This window comes from Schistocerca americana, chromosome 7 (genome assembly GCF_021461395.2).
Source record: "Schistocerca americana isolate TAMUIC-IGC-003095 chromosome 7, iqSchAmer2.1, whole genome shotgun sequence".
Taxonomy (NCBI): domain Eukaryota; kingdom Metazoa; phylum Arthropoda; class Insecta; order Orthoptera; family Acrididae; genus Schistocerca; species Schistocerca americana.
Window position 1 is genome coordinate 507,135,196 of NC_060125.1, and position 20,234 is coordinate 507,155,429.

Below are 20,234 nucleotides of genomic sequence, written 5' to 3' on the forward strand. Positions count from 1 at the left end.
AGCGTAGGGCCGGTAATTTTCAGTGGTGGTAGTGTGGACAAAAACGAGAAAAAATGTCCAATAAACGTGGGCTTTAAAGTGCATACATTAACAGCTATGAACACTTGCTCAGTAGAGGAGATGTGTTTCACATTAGTGAAGATGAGCGAATGGTCATAGCTCCTCAGGTATGCATTTGAAAGTCGTCGCCATGCAATTCCTGGTGCATAGAAATACGGTACGGGTGCAATCGATGTTGATGTAGCATTCTCAACACCGACGTTTTTGAGATTCCCGATTCTCGCGCAATTTGTCTGCTACTGATGTGCGGATTAGCCGCGACACCAGCTAAAACACCTACTTGGGCATCATTATTTGTTGCAGCTCGTGGTTGACATTTCAAATGTGCCTGAACACTTCCTGTTTCCTTAAATAACGTAACTATCCTGCGAACGGTCCGGACACTTGGATGATGTCGTCCAGAATACCAAGCAGCATACATAGCACAAGACCGTTGAGCATGTGGATCACAATAGCCATACATCAACACGATATCGACCTTTTCCGCAATTGGTAAACGGTCCATTTTAACACGGGTAATGTATCACGAAGCAAATACCGTCCGCACTGGCGGAATGTTACGTGATACCACGTACTTGCACGTTTGTGACAATTACAGCGCCATCTATCACAAAGCGAAAAAAGTGATCGAACTAAAACATTCATATTTCTTTACGTACTACACGAATATGCTATTAAAAATGGGGGTTCCTATTTTTAAAAACGCAGTTGATATCCGTTTAACCTATGGCAGCGCCATCTAGCGGGCCAACCATAGTGCCATCTGGTTTCCCCCTTCAAGCTAGACGAGTTTCGTTCTTTGTAGTTTTTTCGTTTGATGCTTATTTCGTGAGATATTTGGCCCGGTCACTATCAATGGACCACCCTGTATATAAGAGTACTTATTTACCCTATACATTATTAAAGCTCCAGTTTCAAACCGCTGTAGAAAGAGAAGCACTATTCAGATTAACATCAAATTTGAATAGCATATTATTACGCAGGGGAGACGTCATAGGGGAAAAATTAACAAAATTTGACTAATAGGTGTCACTGCAAGCGTTAGAATATGCACACCAACAGGTGCACGCGGCAATGACTTTTCCTCCATTTGCATCTGAAAGCGCCGACATGACTGTCTCCTTGATGGATCGCACGCTGTTTTACAAGAACGGTGACTGTACGCCAGTGGCCCAGCAGGAGTCCGGGCACTCAGGGTATGAAGAAAGGCGTTGGTCCGAAGTCTGCAAAGGGTCTAGAGAAAATGACTACAATATTTGAAAAGACATGTTATTTTGAAGCGCAATGTGGCAGAGGGAGGAAAGCAGTTGATCTGCCGTCTCTCGAAGATGTGGCCACAGCGTTGTAAAAGAGGTCGAGAAGTGGTACGCAAACATGCAATGTACGGGGAGCTGGCCGCACGTTGAAAGTGCCTGCGACCACAGTGCCTAATACCCTGCATTGCTATTCATACTAAATCACTATTTTTAGGAGTTGCTTCCTACTGACATGCCAGCCAAACAAACATTCGCCCTGAAATTTGTTGCTCGCATGGAAGTGGAGAATGAATGGCTATGGAACATTCTGTGGACAGGCGAAGCCCATTTCCATCCCCAAGGACAAATCAATACGCAGAATTACGTAATACTGGTAACGGAAAATCCCCACGCACATCAAGCGGTAACACTTCATTCTGCAAATGTGACTGAGTGGTGCTCATTGACGGCATCGCTTATCGTAGGACCGCATTTTTTCGGGAAGGTAAGTGCTGCGGGTCCTGTTACCTGTACAGACACTGGTAAAAGTTAGGAGAGTTTTTTTGCGCAACGTCACTCCAACAGTTCAACAGCGTGGGTGTGTTGATAGGAACACTTTTTTGCAAGATTGGCACTCCTCCGCACATTGCACAGCCAGTCGAACTGCTGCTGCAGAGGGATTTCGGAAATCCTAGAATTATCAGCCATTTCCGCACAGCCTGGCTTTCCAATCAACTGATCTCAATCCGTGTGACTTCCGACTGTGGTACACTACTGGCCATTAAAATTGCTACACCACGAAGATGACGTGCTACAGAAGCGAAATTTAACCGACAGGAAGAAGATGCTGTGATATACAAATGATTAGCTTTCCCGAGCATTCACACAAGGTTGACGCCGGTGACGACACCTACAACGTGCTGACATGAGGAAAGTTTCCAACCGATTTCTCATACACAAACAGCAGTTGACCGGCGTTGCCTGGTGAAACATTGTTGTGATGCCTCGTGTAAGGAGGAGAAATGCGTACCATCACGTTTCCGATTTTGATAAAGGTCGGATTGTAGCCTATCGCGATTGCGGTTTATCGTATCGCGACACTGCTGCTCGCGTTGGTCGAGATCCACTAACTGTTTGCACAATATGGAATCGGTGGGTTCAGGAGGGTTATACGGAACGTAGTGCTGGATCCAAACGGCCTCGTATCACTAGCAATCCAGATGACATGCATATTATCCGCATGGCTGTAACGGATCGTGCAGCCACGTCTCGATCCCTGAGTCAACAGATGGGGATGTTTGCAAGACAACAACCATCTGCACGAACAGTTCGACGACGTTTGCAGCAGCGTGGACTATCAGCTCGGAGACCATGGTTGCGGTTACCTTTGACGCTGCATCACAGACAGGAGCGCCTGCGATGGTGTACTCAACTACGAACCTGGGTGCACGAATGGCAAAATGTCATTTTTTCGAATGAATCCGGGTTCTGTTTACAGCATCATGATGGTCGCATCCGTGATTGGCGACATCGCGGTGAACGCACATTGGAAGCGAGTATTCGTCATCGCCGTACTGGCGTATCACCCTGCGTGATGGTATGGGGTGCCATTGGTTACACGTCTCGGTCACCTCAGGTTCGCACTGACAGCACTTTGAACAGTGGACGTTACATTTCAGATGTGTTACGACCCATGGCTCTATCCTTCATTCGATCCCTGCGAAACCCTACATTTCAGCAGGATAATGCACGATCGCATGTTGCAGGTCCTGTACGGGCCTTTCTGGATACAGAAAATATTCGACTGGTGCCCAGGCCAGCACATTCTCCAGATCTCTCACTAACTGAAAGCGTCTGGTCAATGGTGGCCGAGCAACTGGCTCGTCACAATACGCCAATCACTACTCTTGATGAACTGTGGTATCATGTTAAAGCTGCATGGGAACCTGTACCTGTACACGCCATCCAAGCTCTGTTTGACTCAATGCCCAGGCGTATCAAAGCCGTTATTACGGCCAGAGGTGGTTGTTCTGGGCACTGATTTCTCAGGATCTATGCACCCAAATAGCGTGAAAATGTAATCACATGTCAGTTCTAGTATAATACATTTGTCCAATGAATACCCGTTTATCATATGCATTTCTTCTTGGTTAGCAATTTTAATGGCCAGTAGCGTATCTACGGATCGGAGCGTGGAATGTCAGATCCCTTAATCGGTCAGGTAGGTTAGAAAATTTAAAAAGGGAAATGGATAGGTCATAGTTAGATATAGTGGGAATTAGTGAAGCTCGGTGGCAGGAGGAACAAGACTTTTGGTCAGGCGAATACAGGGTTATAAATACAAAATCAAATTGGGGTAATGCAGGAGTAGGTTTAATAATGAATAAAAAATAGGAGTACGGGTAAGCAACTACAAACAGCATAGTGAACGCATTATTGCGCCCAAGATAGACACGAAGCCCACGCCTACTACAGTAGTAAAGTTTATATGCCAACTAGTGCTGCAGATGACAAAGAAATTGATGCAATGTATGATGAGATAAAAGAAATTATTCAGATAGTGAAGGAAGACGAAAATTTAATAGTCATGGGTGACTGGAATTCAGCAGTAGGAAAAGGGAGGGAAGGAAACGTAGTAGGTGAATATGGATTGGGGTAAGAAATGAAAGAGGAAGCCGCCTGTTAGAATTTTGCACAGAGCACAACTTAATCATAGCTAAAACTTGGTTCAAGAATCATACAAGAAGGTTGTATACATGGAAGAATCCTGAAGATAATGACAGGTTTCAGATAGATTATATAATGGTAAGACAGAGATTTAGGAACCAGGTTTTAAATTGTAAGACATTTCCAGGGGCAGATGTGGACTCTGACCACAATCTATTGGTTATGAACTGTAGATTAAAACTGAAGAAACTGCAAAAAGATGGGAATTTAAGAAGATGGGACCTGGATAAACTGAAAGAACAAGAGGTGTTACAGTGTTTCAGGGAGAGCATAAGGGAACAATCGACAGGAATGGTGGAAAGAAATACAGTAGAAGAAGAATGGGTAGATCTGAGGGATGAAGTAGTGAAGGCATCAGAGGATCAAATAGGTAAAAAGATGAGGGCTAGTAGAAATCCTTGGGTAACAGAAGATATATTGAATTTAATTGATGAAAAGAGAAAATATAGAAATGCAGTAAATGAAGCAGGCGAAAAGGAATACAAACGTCTCAAAAATGAGACCGACAGGAAGTGCAAAATGGCTAAGCAGGGATGGCTAGAGGACAAATGTAAGGATGTAGAGGCTTATCTTACTAGTGGTAAGGTAAATGCTGCCTACGGGAAAATTAGAGAAATCTTTGGAGACAAGAGAACCACTTGTATGAACATCAAGAGCTCAGATGGAAACCCAGTTCTGAGCAAAGAAGGGAAAGCAGAAAGGTGGAAGGAGTATATAGAGGGTCTATACAAGGGCGATGGACTTGAGGACAATATTATGCAAATGGAAAAGGATGTAGATGAAGATGAAATGGGAGATATGATACTGCGTGAAGAGTTTGGCAGAGCACTGAAAGATTCAAGTCGAAACAAGGCCCCAGGAGTAGCCAACATTCCATTAGAACTACTGACAGCCTTGGGAGAGCCAGTCCTAACAAAAATCTAGCATCTAGTGAGCTACCCTCAGACTTCAAGAAGAATATAATAAATCCAATCCCAAAGATAGCAGGTGTTGACAGATGTGAAAATTACCGAACTATCAGTTTAATAAGTCACGGCTGCAAAATACAAACGCGAATTCTTTACAGACGTATGGGAAAACTAGTAGAAGCCGACCTCGGGGAAGATCAGTTTGGATTCCATAGAAATATTGGAACACGTGAGGCAATACTGACCCTACGACTCATCTTAGAAAATAGATTACGGAAAGGCAAACCTACGTTTCTAGATTTGTAGACTTAGAGAAAGCTTTTGACAATGTTGACTGGAACACTCTCTTTGAAATTCTGAAGGTGGCAGAGGTCAAATACAGGGAGCGAAAGGCTATTTACAATTTGTACCGAAACCAGATGGCAATTATAAGATATGATGGCACGAAAGGGAAGCAGTTGTTGGGAAGGGAGTGAGACAGGGTTGTAGCCTCTCCCCGATGGTAGTCAACCTGTATTGAGCAAGCAGTAAAGGAAACAAAAGAAAAATTCGGAGTAGGTATTAAAATCCATGGAGAAGAAATAAAAACTTTGAGGTTCGCCGATGACATTGTAATTCTGTCAGAGACAGCAAAGGACTTGGAACAGCAGTTGAACGGAATGGATAGTGTCTTGAAAGGAGGATATAAGATGAACATCAACAAAAGCAAAATGAGGATAACGGAATGTAGTCGAATTAAGTCGGGTGATGCTGAGGGAATTAGATTAGGAAATGAGACACTTATAATAGTAAAGGAGTTTCGCTATTTAGGGAGCAAAGTAACCGATGATGGTCGATGTAGAGAGGATATAAAATGTAGACTGGCAATGGGAGGGGAAGCGTTTCTAAAGGAGAGAAATTTGTTAACATCGAGTGTAGATTTAAGTGTCAGGAAGTCGTTTCTGAAAGTATTTGTATGGAGTGTAGCCATGTATAGAAGTGAAACATGGACGATAAATAGTTTGGACAAGAAGAGAATAGAAGCTTTCGAAATGTGGTGCCACAGAAGAATGCTGAAGATTAGATGGGTAGATCACCTAATTAATGAGGAGTCATTGAATAGAATTGGGGAGAAGAGGAGTTTGTGGCACAATTTGACTAGAAGAAGGGATCGGTTGGTATGACATGTTCTGAGCCATCAAGGGATCACCAATTTAGTATTGGAGGGTAAAAATCGTAGAGGGAGACCAAGAGATGAATACACTAAGTAGATTCAGAAGAATGGAAGTTGCAGTAAGTACTGGGAGATGAAGAAGCTTGCACAGAATAGAGAAGCATGGAGAGCTGCATCAAACCAGTCTCAGGACTGAAGACCACAACAACAACATAGTGTATTATTTGAAAGGTGTGTGTCAGTGCTCCATTTACGAACTTATCTGAACTGAAAGCACACGCTGCGCAACACGTTCTGAACGTGACCCATGAGACACGCCGATCTGTTTTGGACCATGTTTTTTATCGGTTTCAACTTGTGGCAGAAAAAGGTGGGCCGCATGTTGAATATGTTTTGTGCCAGTCTCACGACAATTAGAAACCGATGTCATTTTGCTCTTTATGCTGTTTTTGGCTCCAGGGCAATTAAAAACTGACGTCGTTTTGCTTCTTCGTGGTTGTTTACCTCAGGACAATGAAGAACTGATTTTCCCTTCAGAGTTGGTACGACCTTGCCGTGGTGAGCGGCCTTACCCCACTAAAAGTGCCACAACTGTTCAGTGCCGAACCAGCGCAGTCATGCACATTCAGCAGTACGGATGGTGTAATGTGCATCTCAAACCATAACTGTTCTACTGTTTTTCACCTGTCATTTGTAGTCGACCCTGTTTACGTTAAGACACTTACAGCACCATCTATAAGTAAAATTTACGTTACAAATTCTATTTTGTTCCATAACGTTTCCCCCTTTGCGTGAGTAACATGCTGTTCATATTTGAGGCCGTTCTGAGAGTGGTGGTTTTTCTACAGTGTTTCGAAACTGGAACTTTAATTATGGACACCCAGTATACTAATAAAAATGTAAATGTTAAATCTCCATTAAGTTCTTCACCGACAGCTTTAATATTTTGACACATCGTTGCACCTGAATATTTGAGGGTTTTTATTTTTATATACCTACTAGAGAGCCACATACAATATATAAACATATACGTAATAACTACAGGGGAAATCAATAAAAATGTAAATGCCCGTTTGTACAAAATCGTAAATCTCCGAAAAGTTCTAAACCCATTTCTTTGTGATTTTAACACAAAACTGCATTCGAATACACGTGTGTTTTTAAGTACCTATTTTTTAATATAGTTGCATTTATGGCATATCTGCTTATCACTAGAATACTGCTACAGACCGTGAATATCCAGGAACAATCAGCAAGGCTCAACGCTACAGAGAGAGTTGAAGATGCGTTGGACAGATGAATGGGAGAAAGTGGAGATAGAAAGCGGAAAGAAGGAGATGGACAGAGAGAGAGGGGGGGAGAGAGGGGCGGGAGGAGATAGATGGAGGAGGAGGAGGTGATGGAGGACAAGGAGAGGGGGGGGGGACTCCAATCCTCATACGTATTACCAGCGTTTGCTTTCCCACTTCTTCCCTTTCCATTTAACCAGACTGACAACAGCAGCGGCTCCGGCTGCCTCGCTCAGCGGCTAAGTCCCACTCAAGGTCACGCGCTCTACTGTGCTGCCATCTATTGAGCACCCAGAGAGTCACCCAGAGAGCATCCCAGGGTGCCCCAGAGAGCTACAACACCAAGAAGAATCGCTTCTCGGCTTTTGGCAAGATCAATGTATAGTATTGTGGCCCTTAAAAGGGCCTTTTTTGAGAACTGCTTCAATGGTTATACAGAGTACAATCACCCACAATGCGACAATCTTCCAAAGAGGAAGAACCATGAGCCTTAACCCATAAGTGAATATTAGAATCTGAATTTATCTTCATACGTCTACGACAAGTCAAAGATAAACTCCCATGTGGCAAAAGGTAGGAACCCTCACCTGAAATAATGACTTCAGATACAGCTATTGTACGGTAAGCCAAAATTTCGCGAGTTTCAAAGGATTCCAAACCAGGTCTCCCTGCACTATTACATGCTACGAAAGCAACTGTAACCCATCCATTACCAAGGCTGGAAGAAGTAGAACTTTTCATTAGAGAAAAATTCAATCTAGCGCCACAAAACAAGGTAGGCCCATTTAAAAGTATAAATTGAGCAGTCTTACCTACTCCCCTAACAACATTCTTCCCCTTACCTGTAGATGCAGCAGCACCAAGTGTGCAGTCCACATTTACAAGTGTTTTTGTAAAGCCTCTTTCTGACCTTTCTCATCACATTTTATGCTATTTGCACACTCAATTGGCCGCCCGTGGTGGCCGAGCGGTTCTAGGTGCTTCAGTCCGAAACCGCGCTGGTGCTACAGTCTAATCCTCCCCCGGGCATAGATGTGTTTGATGTCCTTAGGTTAGTTAGGTTTAAATAGTTCTAAGTCTGGGAAAATACCTTGAGTTAGTGATGCATTACATATGTGACTCAGAACATCAGCTGTAATTGTTGCACATTGTTTTAATATCTTATTAGAGATGTCATCTCCTCCAACAGAACATTTATTTTTCAAAGATTTAATAGTTTTACTCATTTCGAAAGAAGTTGATAGGTGAAACTTAATCTGACTAAAATTTTTCAAAACTGACTCTTCTATGTACTGCCTGGCTTTTTCTTTTGAACTATTCTCACCAATATCTTCTCTGACACTTAAGAGATGGTTGTTAAATACATTAGCTGCTTGTGTACTGTTGGTTAGGATGGTCTCATTCTCTTTAATAGTAATGCTATTTACCCCGGTGGTTACTTTTCCTGTCTCCCTTCTAACAACATTCCGTATTGATTTGATTCTATTGCCGGGGTTGTTAATTTCTTCTATAACATACATATTTCTTGATTTCCTTATAACTTTTCTCAGTGTGTTACAATAATATTTATAGTGTAAAACTACTTATGGATCTTTACTAGTTCTTGCTGTCTGATACAGTTTTCTTTTTCTTTCTGAAGACACTTTAATACTTGTAGCAATACAAGGTTTCTTTGAAGAGTGTGTGGTGTTACATTTAGTAATTTTCTTGGGAAACAATGTTCAAAAAGGGATATAAGTTTATCGAGATATATGTTGCATTTATCATTAGCATTTGGCTTATTATATACATCTCCCCAATTAAAATTTCTTAAACTTTCTCTGAAGTGCTCTATAGATACCTGGTTGAGCAACCTCACACTTTTGCTTAATAGTTTCTGCGCTGTACATTCTGTTAGCTTTTGTAAGTTAATCAGTTCTGCATTATGGTCTGACAATTCATTTACCACAGGGAAGGCATGTGTTTGTTTTACATCCTCTTTCTGTACAAATACATTATCTACTAGAGTGCTACTATCATGAGATTTACGTGTAGGGAAATTGACTACTGATTCTAAGTTATATGTTGTTAATAACACTTCTAGTTCACTTTTTCTATCAGAATTACTTAGAAAGTTTACATTGAAATCACCACAGACTACTAACTTTTTCTTTCTGTCTGACAGACAGCATAATAGGGAGTCAAATATTTTTATGAATTGCTCCCAGTCTCCTAATGGGGACCTGTAGACTGTTGCTAATCTTTGCTGCGCTAATGTTAGTCTTTGTCGTAGTAAAGGGGAATTTTGTTAAAAAATACGGTAAAGGCGCGGTTGGGCAATGAAGTCTGGGGCCACTGACAGTGTGTGGTTGTTGTGGATTGACAAGACAGCCAGTCCACAGTGACGGGTAACCGAAAGGCACCCGCTTAAACTCACGCAGGCTGGCGTGAGGTCTGAAACAGGATACGTAATGAATGCTATAAAGAAAAGTACGTAGCTTCTGGAATACTTAACTTTAATCCACAATTGAACATTGGTCTTGTTGATACAGTATATGCGTCATTAGATACATAGCAAAGGATAATTGGCGCCTTGCTAGGTCGTAGCAATTGACTTAGCTGAAGGCTATGCTAACTATCGTCTCGGCAATTGAGAGCGTAATTCTCAGTGAACCATGGCTAGCAACGTCGGCTGTACAACTGGGGGCGAGTGCTAGTAAGTCTCTCTAGACCTGCCGTGTGGCGGCGCTCGGTCTGCAATCATTGATAGTGGCGACACGCGGGTCCGACGTATACTAGCGGACCGCGGCCGATTTAAAAGCTACCACCTAGCAAGTGTGGTGTCTGGCGGTGACACCACAGTGGTAATAATCGGCAGCCAATAGGCCAGACAGGGTAAGATAGCGCGGAGCTGCGACGGCGTTATTGCACGCACGATTTGTTTTGAGTTGTACAACAACGAGGCAGGAAACCGCAGCGTTACTTGAAGTTATTGCGATGTATGAGGCGAGGCAGTAGGTCAGAGCCAGGAGAGCGATGTGTAAGTGGCTGATGCGTGGGAATTTACCGCTACCATAGTTCCTGTCTCTCTCTGACACTACGTCAGAAGCGATGGAAAAATCAGTATAAATAATCAGGCACTTTAAGCTTGAGGAGTGTGCCAGGTCAGCCGAGAGATGGGTCGGACCTGTGCTGGTCTAGCCTATAGGGGCCAGTTTGGCAGTGATGTTGTAAATATTCTGTGTAACTGTACTTTGTTTCTATGTACTTGTTTGGGCTGTATTCCGCCTCAGGGGACACAACACCGGGGCGGGACGGAACAGCAGCGGGGTACTTGGAGACTGCATGGTCTTCCTGAAGGAGGGCAGTGATAGCGCTCTGCAATGGGTCCAGGACGGGCCACGTTCGCTTCCCACCTGGCGTACCGGGGTCCGAGAAAAGCGTACGCTGCAGGAGGCGCAACAGCGCTGTAGCAGCGTCGGAGACGGTGGTGGGTGTTGCCATCCGACAAGCACAACCAGCGGCAATTTGTGGCACCGCATCCAGGAGGGCGTGGGTTCGAGTCCTGTCCTGTCCTGGGAGCAGCGGTGGCCCGAGGGCAACGGGTGACCAGTACATCAACCTTCGCCTCATGGTCGGACAGAGCAGGCCAAACGGGTTGGAGGGCAGCGGGGACCAGGCACTGTAGTAGTCCCCGGATTCGCGGGCAGCTACGTGACGCAAGACGCGACACACCAGCGGGTGACGACCGCGTAGAGCACGGCGACTCCCAGCTGAGCGGCCTTGATGATGGAGCAGTGGCGTCAGCATACCAGGAGTTGCCGAACCGGCCGGACTCGCAGAACAGGGCTGCGGGCGGCACGCCGCCGCTACACTGCACCCATCAAAGTACTGTAAATTATGTGAATAAAGCAATGCTACTGAATACCGGTGTATCACTCTGCACTGCCCCTTGATGCTATTGAATTTGCTCGGCCTCCTGATGAAATATGGAGTGGTGGATCCCGGCTTCAGCTCGGCCACCTGGAGTCCCGGGTTTGACTATCGACACCCCGCGACAGTGGAGTCGGAAGTGGTGCCGGTTACAACACTGATACCGGATTTCCGCTCCCATATCTTATGTCGAGCAAATAGCATTGAGTTGTGCCTATGTAGAGGAGTAGTTGAGGTGTTTGGTTGCGTTCGTGGCAGGTGGTCGTACACTTCTTGTTACGTCTTGTCATTCAGGAAGTGTTCGTCCATACCAGTATAGGGAGGAAAGCAGGACTCTCACCTGCGCACGAGCACGTTGGGGATGGGTGAGCGACGTGATTTATTGTTGATGTGTCATTCTTTTGTGTTTTAATGGGTTAAGTGTCAATTAGGATGGACTTTTTGAAGGTGTCTTTTGCAAGGGCGGAGGAGCCTGTAGATTTATCTGAATTCAGGCGAAATGGGGGAGATGACGACATAGCGCCTAATCTATTTTGGACATATGGCGCGCAGTCGTTCAGAATGTAGATAGGCAATGATTCGCCACAAAACTAAGTTTTAGGAATAGCAGAGCGGAATTATTACTAACAGTAGAGCTATAAGCAAGAATGGTAGAAACACGTCAAGCAGCGGAGGCTGCTGCAGTGACTACAGCGGAAGCTGTAGCCGCTCTAACTGAGCAAATTCGGGTATTGTCGGAGGCAAGGATAAGGGACAAAGAAAAATACGAAAAATTAGTGGGGAGATTTGAGGCATTGCAAGTAGGAGAAGGGACGTCGGGTGAAAGTAAATTGCAGATCGAGGAGTGTCATCGACCATTTGACCCGGCAATCGCGGCATTGATTAAGCCCTTTTCAGGTAAAACAATGGAGGATGTGTCGGTATTCCTTAATAACATTATCACAATGGCTGAGGCCAATGGGTGGTTGGATGTTGTAATGTTGAGAGTAGTGAAGTTACACTTGATAGGGGATGCCAAGTCGTACGTACTGTACCATGTGTAAGTAGGCTGTTTATGTTTTCTCTATGTAAGTAGGCTGTTTAGGTTTTTTATTGGTAACGCCACCTCTGTATGAAAATCACTGGCTGTGCTGTGTGCAGTCTGTGGCTGCTTTGCATTGTTGTAATACTCGCCATTGTAGTGTTAGGCAGCTGGCTGTGAACAGCGCGTAGCGTTGCGCAGTTGGAGGTGAGCCGCCAGCAGTGGTGGATGTGGGGAGAGAGATGGCGAAGTTTTGCAATTTGTCATGAACTGATATATATATTATGACTTGTGATGATATTAAGGTAAATACATTGTTTGCTCTCTATTAATATCTTTCATTTGCTAACTATCCCTATCAGTAGTTAGTGCCTTCAGTAGTTTGAATCTTTTATTTAGCTGGCAGTAGTGGCGCTCGCTGTATTGCAGTAGCTTGAGCAGCGAAGATTTTTGTGAGGTAAGTGATTTGTGAAAGGTATAGTTTAATGTTTGTCAGGGCCATTCTTTAGTAGGGAATTTTGAAAGTCAGATTGCGTTGCGTAAAAATATTGTGTGTCAGGTTAAGCACAGTCCTGAATAATTGTTCAAAGGGGAAGTTTCATATGTCGACCCTTAGCCTAGGATACCTCACTGGAATCTTCTGATTTTTCTTGTAGTTTGTGTATTTAGTGTAGCTTTTGTTTATTGCTAGCGCGTAATTGTAGAGAGAATCTCCTTTGTAGTTGTAGCCTTTCATTGTTGTACAGTAAAACAGTTGTGGCATGCATATAGATTTGCACCAAGTATTTCGCAGCTGTAATTAACTAGATATTATTTTCAGTGTTATGTTAATGTGTTCTCTTATTTTTGCTCTTCAAATTGTGTCTTTCTGTGTTGTCGTGTGAAATACTGTGACAATAATGGCGTGTGAAAAACGTAATACTAGGCTCCAAAGTAAACTGAGAAATGACAGTGAAAATGAAAGCAGTGTGTTAGCGCCACCGAGTAATGAATTAACTGATGTTCAAAGTAGTAATTTGATAATTGTGCATAGGGAAATGGAGCGGGCGGCAAACAATGGCGTGGACAGTGAAACAATTAGTGAAGAGGGAAGCATTATCGATCGATCGGTCGGCAACAGCTCGCCTCAGGAATCCGAAATGATAGGACACAATTTTGCAAACACTGTAGATTCAGGTTTTGCGTTCTCACCGTTTTCTCAAATGAGTCAAGACACGTTTTCCGCTTGTCAAAATGTGAATGTTGCCGGTGCAAATTCACTGCCGAAAAGCACTGAGGAACATGTTTCAGACACCAGTGCATTGTTATTACAGTTAATGCAACAAATGAGACAAAGGCTACAAAAGTTAGACACAACGCTTGAACAAAATCAGAAACAAACACAGCAACAGTTACACACAATGGAACAAAACCAGAGACAAACACAGCAGAATCTTAAAAAGTTAGACACAATGGAACAAAATCTTCAAAAGTTAGACACCACACTTGAACAAACACGTGAAGATTTAACTACTGAGTTGCATAAGATCGAATCGAAATGTCAAAAAGTCTGTAACGACGTAAAAACACAAATTTGTGAGCATTTTCAACCTATTTTTTCGCGGCATGAAAATGCATTACAGAATCACGAAGCAGCCATAAAAGAACTGCAAATTATTGTTCATGAAAATCATGAGACCTTGCAAGCTAAAATTGACTCAGTTGCATCTACCGATTCGGTTACGCAACTTGCAAAAACTCAGGAAAACTTAAAGGACACAGTAGAAAGACACATGGAGGAAATTAGTTCATTATCAGAGAAAGTAGTTGAACTTTCGGATCAGCTAAATAATTTATCTACGAAGGTAGATGATAATCTGAATGACACAAAACCGGTAGTCTTTAATAACACAGAAGAGAGCGAACAAATTAGGAAACTGAAACAAAATCTGAATCAAATTGATACGCAACACCAAAGAGAAATCCGGGAAGTACAAGATCAGCTAACACAGGTAATACAAGAATTACGTATTTCAGAGGACACTCGCGCTCCAACACGGGAAGAGGGACTTAGAAACACGGAAAAGCTGCAAAATAATAACACAGGGCATTTCGGAAGTAATGAAAGAAATTGGGAATGTGCACCGAATTTTGAGATGGAACCGCCGAAGCGACGTAACAATGACCGACATGCGACTCGCCGACATGATGATTTTGACTATAAGCTGTTCATTACTACACGTAAATTCAAAACGTTTAAGAATTCTGCCAACGACATTCATCCACAAGCATGGCTCCATCAATTCTCTCATTGTTTTCCTCCCAACTGGTCGTTGGAACACAGATTAGAATTTATGTGTGGCTACTTAGAGAATGAACCAGCTGTAAGAATGCGATCGGTAATTCACGATTGCCACAGTGAAGGAGAGTTTTACCATGCCTTCCTCTCAGCATATTGGTCTCCAGCCACACAAGACAGAGTAAAACATGGCATCATAATGATGAAATGTTTCGAACAATCTGAATTTTCCAGTCTTATGAAATATTTTGAAGACATGTTGCATAAGAATCAGTATCTTTCAAACCCATACAGCCCCTCAGAACTCATCCGCATTTGCTTAATCAAACTGCCTGAACATTTACGACATATTATTTTGGCAGGACGTTGCAAAGACGACATTGAAGCATTTCAGGGACTCTTACAAGAATTAGAAATTGACACTGACAATCGCGGAACGCGAAACCAGGAACACAGCAATTACAGGTCACATCCGTCGCAATTCCGCGATGAAAGAAGTAATAACTTTACACGACAAGGCTATTCTCACAACACAAATCGTGACCAAAACAGACACCACCCGTATGACAACCGTTGGCAGAGTAGTAATAACTACAGGGAAAGATCACCTCTCCGTGGTAATGACTATCACAGAGACAATAAGATAAACAGACAATACGGGAACCAAAATAAATACTATCAAGGGAGACAGAATAACTTTAGACGCAACGGACCAGCGCGCAGTTACGATTCAGGGAGAAATTCTCCACCATGTGACCGACAAGAAAGAAACTATGGAATCTACCGACATGACGACAGACGATATGATCGTAACGACAGACCTGAATTGCATCAGAACTGGCGGGATTCAAACAGAGCAGGGCCCTCTCGTCACGGTGAATTTGTAGAAGTTAGGTCTCCAAATCCCAATAACGACGCGCGCCAACAAAGAGACAATAGGCAATGACTTATACCGCAGGCAGCCACAAAACGCACGTATGAAACTAACGACGCAGCTGCCGTAGCTAGTAATTACGTAAAAATGGAAGACATTAGGGACATTTTACTCCAAGAACACGACGTAAAACATAACAACATTGCATATCCTGTGATTCACATTACAGTAAATGACGTAAAATTTACGGCAGTACTTGACTCTGGCAGTCCCATTTCAGTAATCAGTGAAACAGCCTTTAGCAAATGCAACAAATCGAACGATTGCCCGACACTTCCGTTACGTAAGATTAAATTACAAGGTGCAATCTTTGGAAAAAGTGTAGATGTACGCCAACAAACCAATTTAGAATTCTTTTGTCAAAGCCACAGCTTCTCTATGAACTTTCTCATTGTTCCATTATTGTCGACGGAAATTATATTGGGAGTAGACTTTTTGAATGAATACAAAGCAATCTTAAACTTTCACGATGCTGAAATAAGTTTAGAGAAAGAAGGTAAGTCAATAGCTTTGAAATTTGAAGATTGGCTCTCAAACCATGACGAGGAAATTAATCGGCTTTACCTTCTGTTAGACAACAGTTCGGACTTTTCTACGGAACTAGACACTAACAATCACTCTGCAAGTACTGACAGGGATGGTATCGACGGCGCATTTGACACTAATAAGTTAATTCAGAATAAAATTCAAACAATTGAGAATTGTAATGACAATGATAGGCAAGACCTTTTTGAGATTTTACAAGCACATTCCACAGTTTTTACTCACAAAACAGGAACAATCAAGGGATTTCAATACCAATTTCGTGTTCGTGAGCATACTAAATTTTGTGTTAGACCATACGTAATTCCGGCGCATTATAGGGACCGTGTTAGAACAGAAATACAATCTATGCTTAATGAGGGCATTATTGAGCCTGCAGTAAGCTCATACAACAATCCATTACATGTTGTTGAGAAGAAAAATGGATCGATCAGGCTTGTCTTAGATTCGAGACAAATCAATACGATCATTATTCCTGAAACAGACAGGCCGCAAACGTTAGAAGAACTTCTTCAAAATTTTAATGGTGTAAAAGTGTTGTCTTCCATTGATCTCAGATCCAGCTTTTATCAGATCGAACTTCATCCAGAATGTAGAAAATACACAGCTTTCCTTTGTTTCGGCGTTTGTTATCAGTTTCGGAAACTTCCCTTTGGTTTGAACATTTCTTCGGCAGCATTCATTCGCGGGCTAAATTCCATATTACCTGAGTTCTTAAAACGTCACATCACCTTATATGTAGACGATATTCTGATAGCAGAAGCCTCATGGGAACAACACAATCGCATCCTCAACAGCGTGTTACATATTTTTGCAGAATCTGGAATTACAGTTAACTTGGAAAAGTCTGAATTCGGTAGGTCAAAGGTGAGGTTTTTGGGACATATTATTTCTTCTGAAGGCATTCAGCCGGATCCTGAAAAGTTAGAAGCAATCAGAGCCATTCCAGTGCCATCCACAAAAAGACAAGTCCGCAGTTTTCTAGGTCTCGTAAATTTTTACCGTCGTTTTCTGAATATGCAAATTCTAGCTACACCAAAACTTTGTTCTCTCACTGGAAAAAATACTATTTGGAACTGGGACGAACAAGCACAGTTGGAATTCAATTCTTTGAAAGAAGCGTTACTTCACGCGCCAATCTTAGCTCATCCAGATCTGTCACAAGATTTCTGCCTTAGCACGGATTCTTCTAAAGTCGGTCTTGGTGCCCATTTATTTCAAGAAGCCATAGAAAATGACACTACCATTCAGAAAACCATTGCTTTTGCTAGCCGAGTGCTAACAAAATCTGAAAAAAATTATTCCGTTACTGAATTAGAAGCTTTAGCTATCGTTTGGGCATTTCACAAATTCCGTTTCTTTCTTTCTGGTAAGCACGTAAAAGTATACAGTGATCATCGTGCATTACAATTTCTTATGTCTTCAAAATTAAATCATGACAGGTTAAAACGTTGGGCATTGTTTCTGCAAGAATTCCGCTTCACAATAGTCTACATTCCCGGCAAGGAGAACGTTGTTGCGGACGCACTGTCACGCGCACCGGCTGGGCTTGAGAAAAGTACCACAGAAGGCAACCTCCAGAAAAATTTCAGTATTCTTTACATTCAGAAAGTCGCCTTTGAAAACTTCATCACCACATCTTTAAAGGACATTGCTCATGAACAAGATAAAGATCCGATTTGGAAGGACATCAAGAGCAAATGGCATGAAAAGACACACACACAGATTCGGCATTATTACCTGGTTAGAAACAACATACTCTTCAAACGCTGCACTGTTGATGACAAGCTATGGGTACTTTGCATTCCAGACGATTTTGTTAATAAGCTCATTTGGTACATTCATTTCAGCTACGCACATTTTGGCCCACGAAAATGTCATCATATTCTTCGAACGACTTGTTATTTTAACAATATGGAAAAAAGAATTCGAAGAGTCTTGTCTATTTGTAAACTTTGTCAAAAGGCGAAGCCATCTACTGTCTCACAACGTGCTCCGTTGTTTCCTATTATTCCTGCTAAATTAAAAGAATTTGCTGCTGTTGATCTCTTGGGACCGCTTGTCAGAACATCCAATGGATTTTCGTACGTTCTAGTCGCTGTTGAACTTACTTCAAAATTTGTTTCTTTCACTCCGTTACGTAAAGCCACTGGACGGTCTGTATCCAACGCCTTTGTTAAAAATTTCTTACGTGAAGTTGGACACGTTAGCAAAGTCATTTCAGATAACGGACCGCAATTCAGATCTGCTGTTTGGTCACGTATGCTTCGCAACCATAAAATCAAACCTGTTTTTATTTCATTGTACTCACCACATTGTAACCCCTCCGAACGGATTATGAAAGAAATCAATAAGCTTTGTAGACTTTATTGTCACAGAAAGCATCAGCATTGGGACAGATATTTACACTTATTTCAAAACGTGCTGAATGAAATGCCTCACGACTCCACTGCTTTACCACCTACTCTTGTACTGAAGAATGAAGAACCACCGAACAGAATCAGAGAGCTTGTACCTTTCCCGAATACACGTAAACTTCGACACAAAGACATAATTGATTTGGCTCTTAAAAATATAAAATCTGCAGCAGACAAAAGGAGAAAACTACACGGTAAAGCAAATGCAAAGAAGTTGTATATTGGTCAGAAAGTTCTCATTAAAGCTCATTCATTGTCACATAAGAAGAAACACTTGAGTCACAAATTCTTTCTAGTTTACAATGGACCTTACAGAATCCGACGTATACCACATGATAATTGCGTTGAAGTTGAAACTCTGCGTACTAGGAAGAGTAAAGGTTTACACCACATTTCTCATGTAAAACCATTTATTGACAGATAATCTGCCTTTTAACTTTGTCTTTGCCATAAAACTTTTCGCTTCACATTACTTAAATGCTTTGTCAGACTTAAGAAACTGTTAACATACAACAATGTTTGAAGTACAATATCCAGTCTAGAACCTAGGGAACATTTTAAACAGAAATTACGAATGCATTGTTATAGTGAACAGACGACACAGTATTGTATTTGTACATTCTTGCTTGTTTGTTGCACGATTACGTAACGACTATAAGGCTCACATACTTAGAACATTTACCAGTACTGCTAATGAGATTTTAAGGCAACATTTTGGTTGACCTGAAAATGTATTCTGGATTTAAAGTACTTTCTGTGAGATACCAGATGACACAGTGTTAGTTTATGTGACAGTTACACGATTTTATCACGACGCTACTAATGAGTGACAATTTACAATGTTGCTTTTGCAGTGTTTCTGTTTTATATCCGCACAGTTTTTCTGAATTTCTTCTGGAAAGCAAAACATGTTTTAGTAGTAAGCTACAATGTGAGGCCCTTTTCTTAGCACAACAATACTTTACAGTATAGTATTTTCTTGATCTCAGTAATGTGCATAATAATTATGATATCTATACACAAAGCATTTCACTTTCGTTTCTGATGGGGTAAGTACATTGACTTCTGCAGAACTTAGCTTTCGGTGGACGATAATTACGACACTTCCACAGAATTATCTTACAGCAAGACGCACATTTAGCGCTACAGGACACGCATTTGAGAGATTTTGTACTTAAAACATTTATTTTTAAAGATTTTTTAATTACAAAGAAAGTTTTCCGTGATATATTTCATTTCATTGCTGTAATCTGTAACACCTGAGGGTATAATTACATAAATCCTCAGGGGGGTACACGCTTACTTTGTGTACCATGTGTGTGGCAACCACAAGGAACCCTAGCTAATATGGTATTTGCTTATACAACTTTACACGTCGGTACCATATTTCTCTAACACACAAATTACACAGCTATCTGATCATTTAACTGAGAGATAAACATTTTTTTATTACATCAGTGACAGATGTTTACGCAATACACAGTTGGGTAACTTGATACTTATGAAACTGTATTTTGTCTGTGCATTGTAAACTGTTCATATTTTTTCGGAACCATTGTGATACTATGAGAGCTTTGAATGATGTATTTGGTAAAGGGATTATGATTTTTAAAGTACGTTTGAGGCAGATGACACTTTTGACATGAGCAGAGAATTTTTTTAATTATTGGAGGAAGTTACGACGATTTTAAGATTTGACTGAAGTGTTATGAGGTTATTTTTACGACGACGATGTGTATTATGCTGCTGAGGTATGT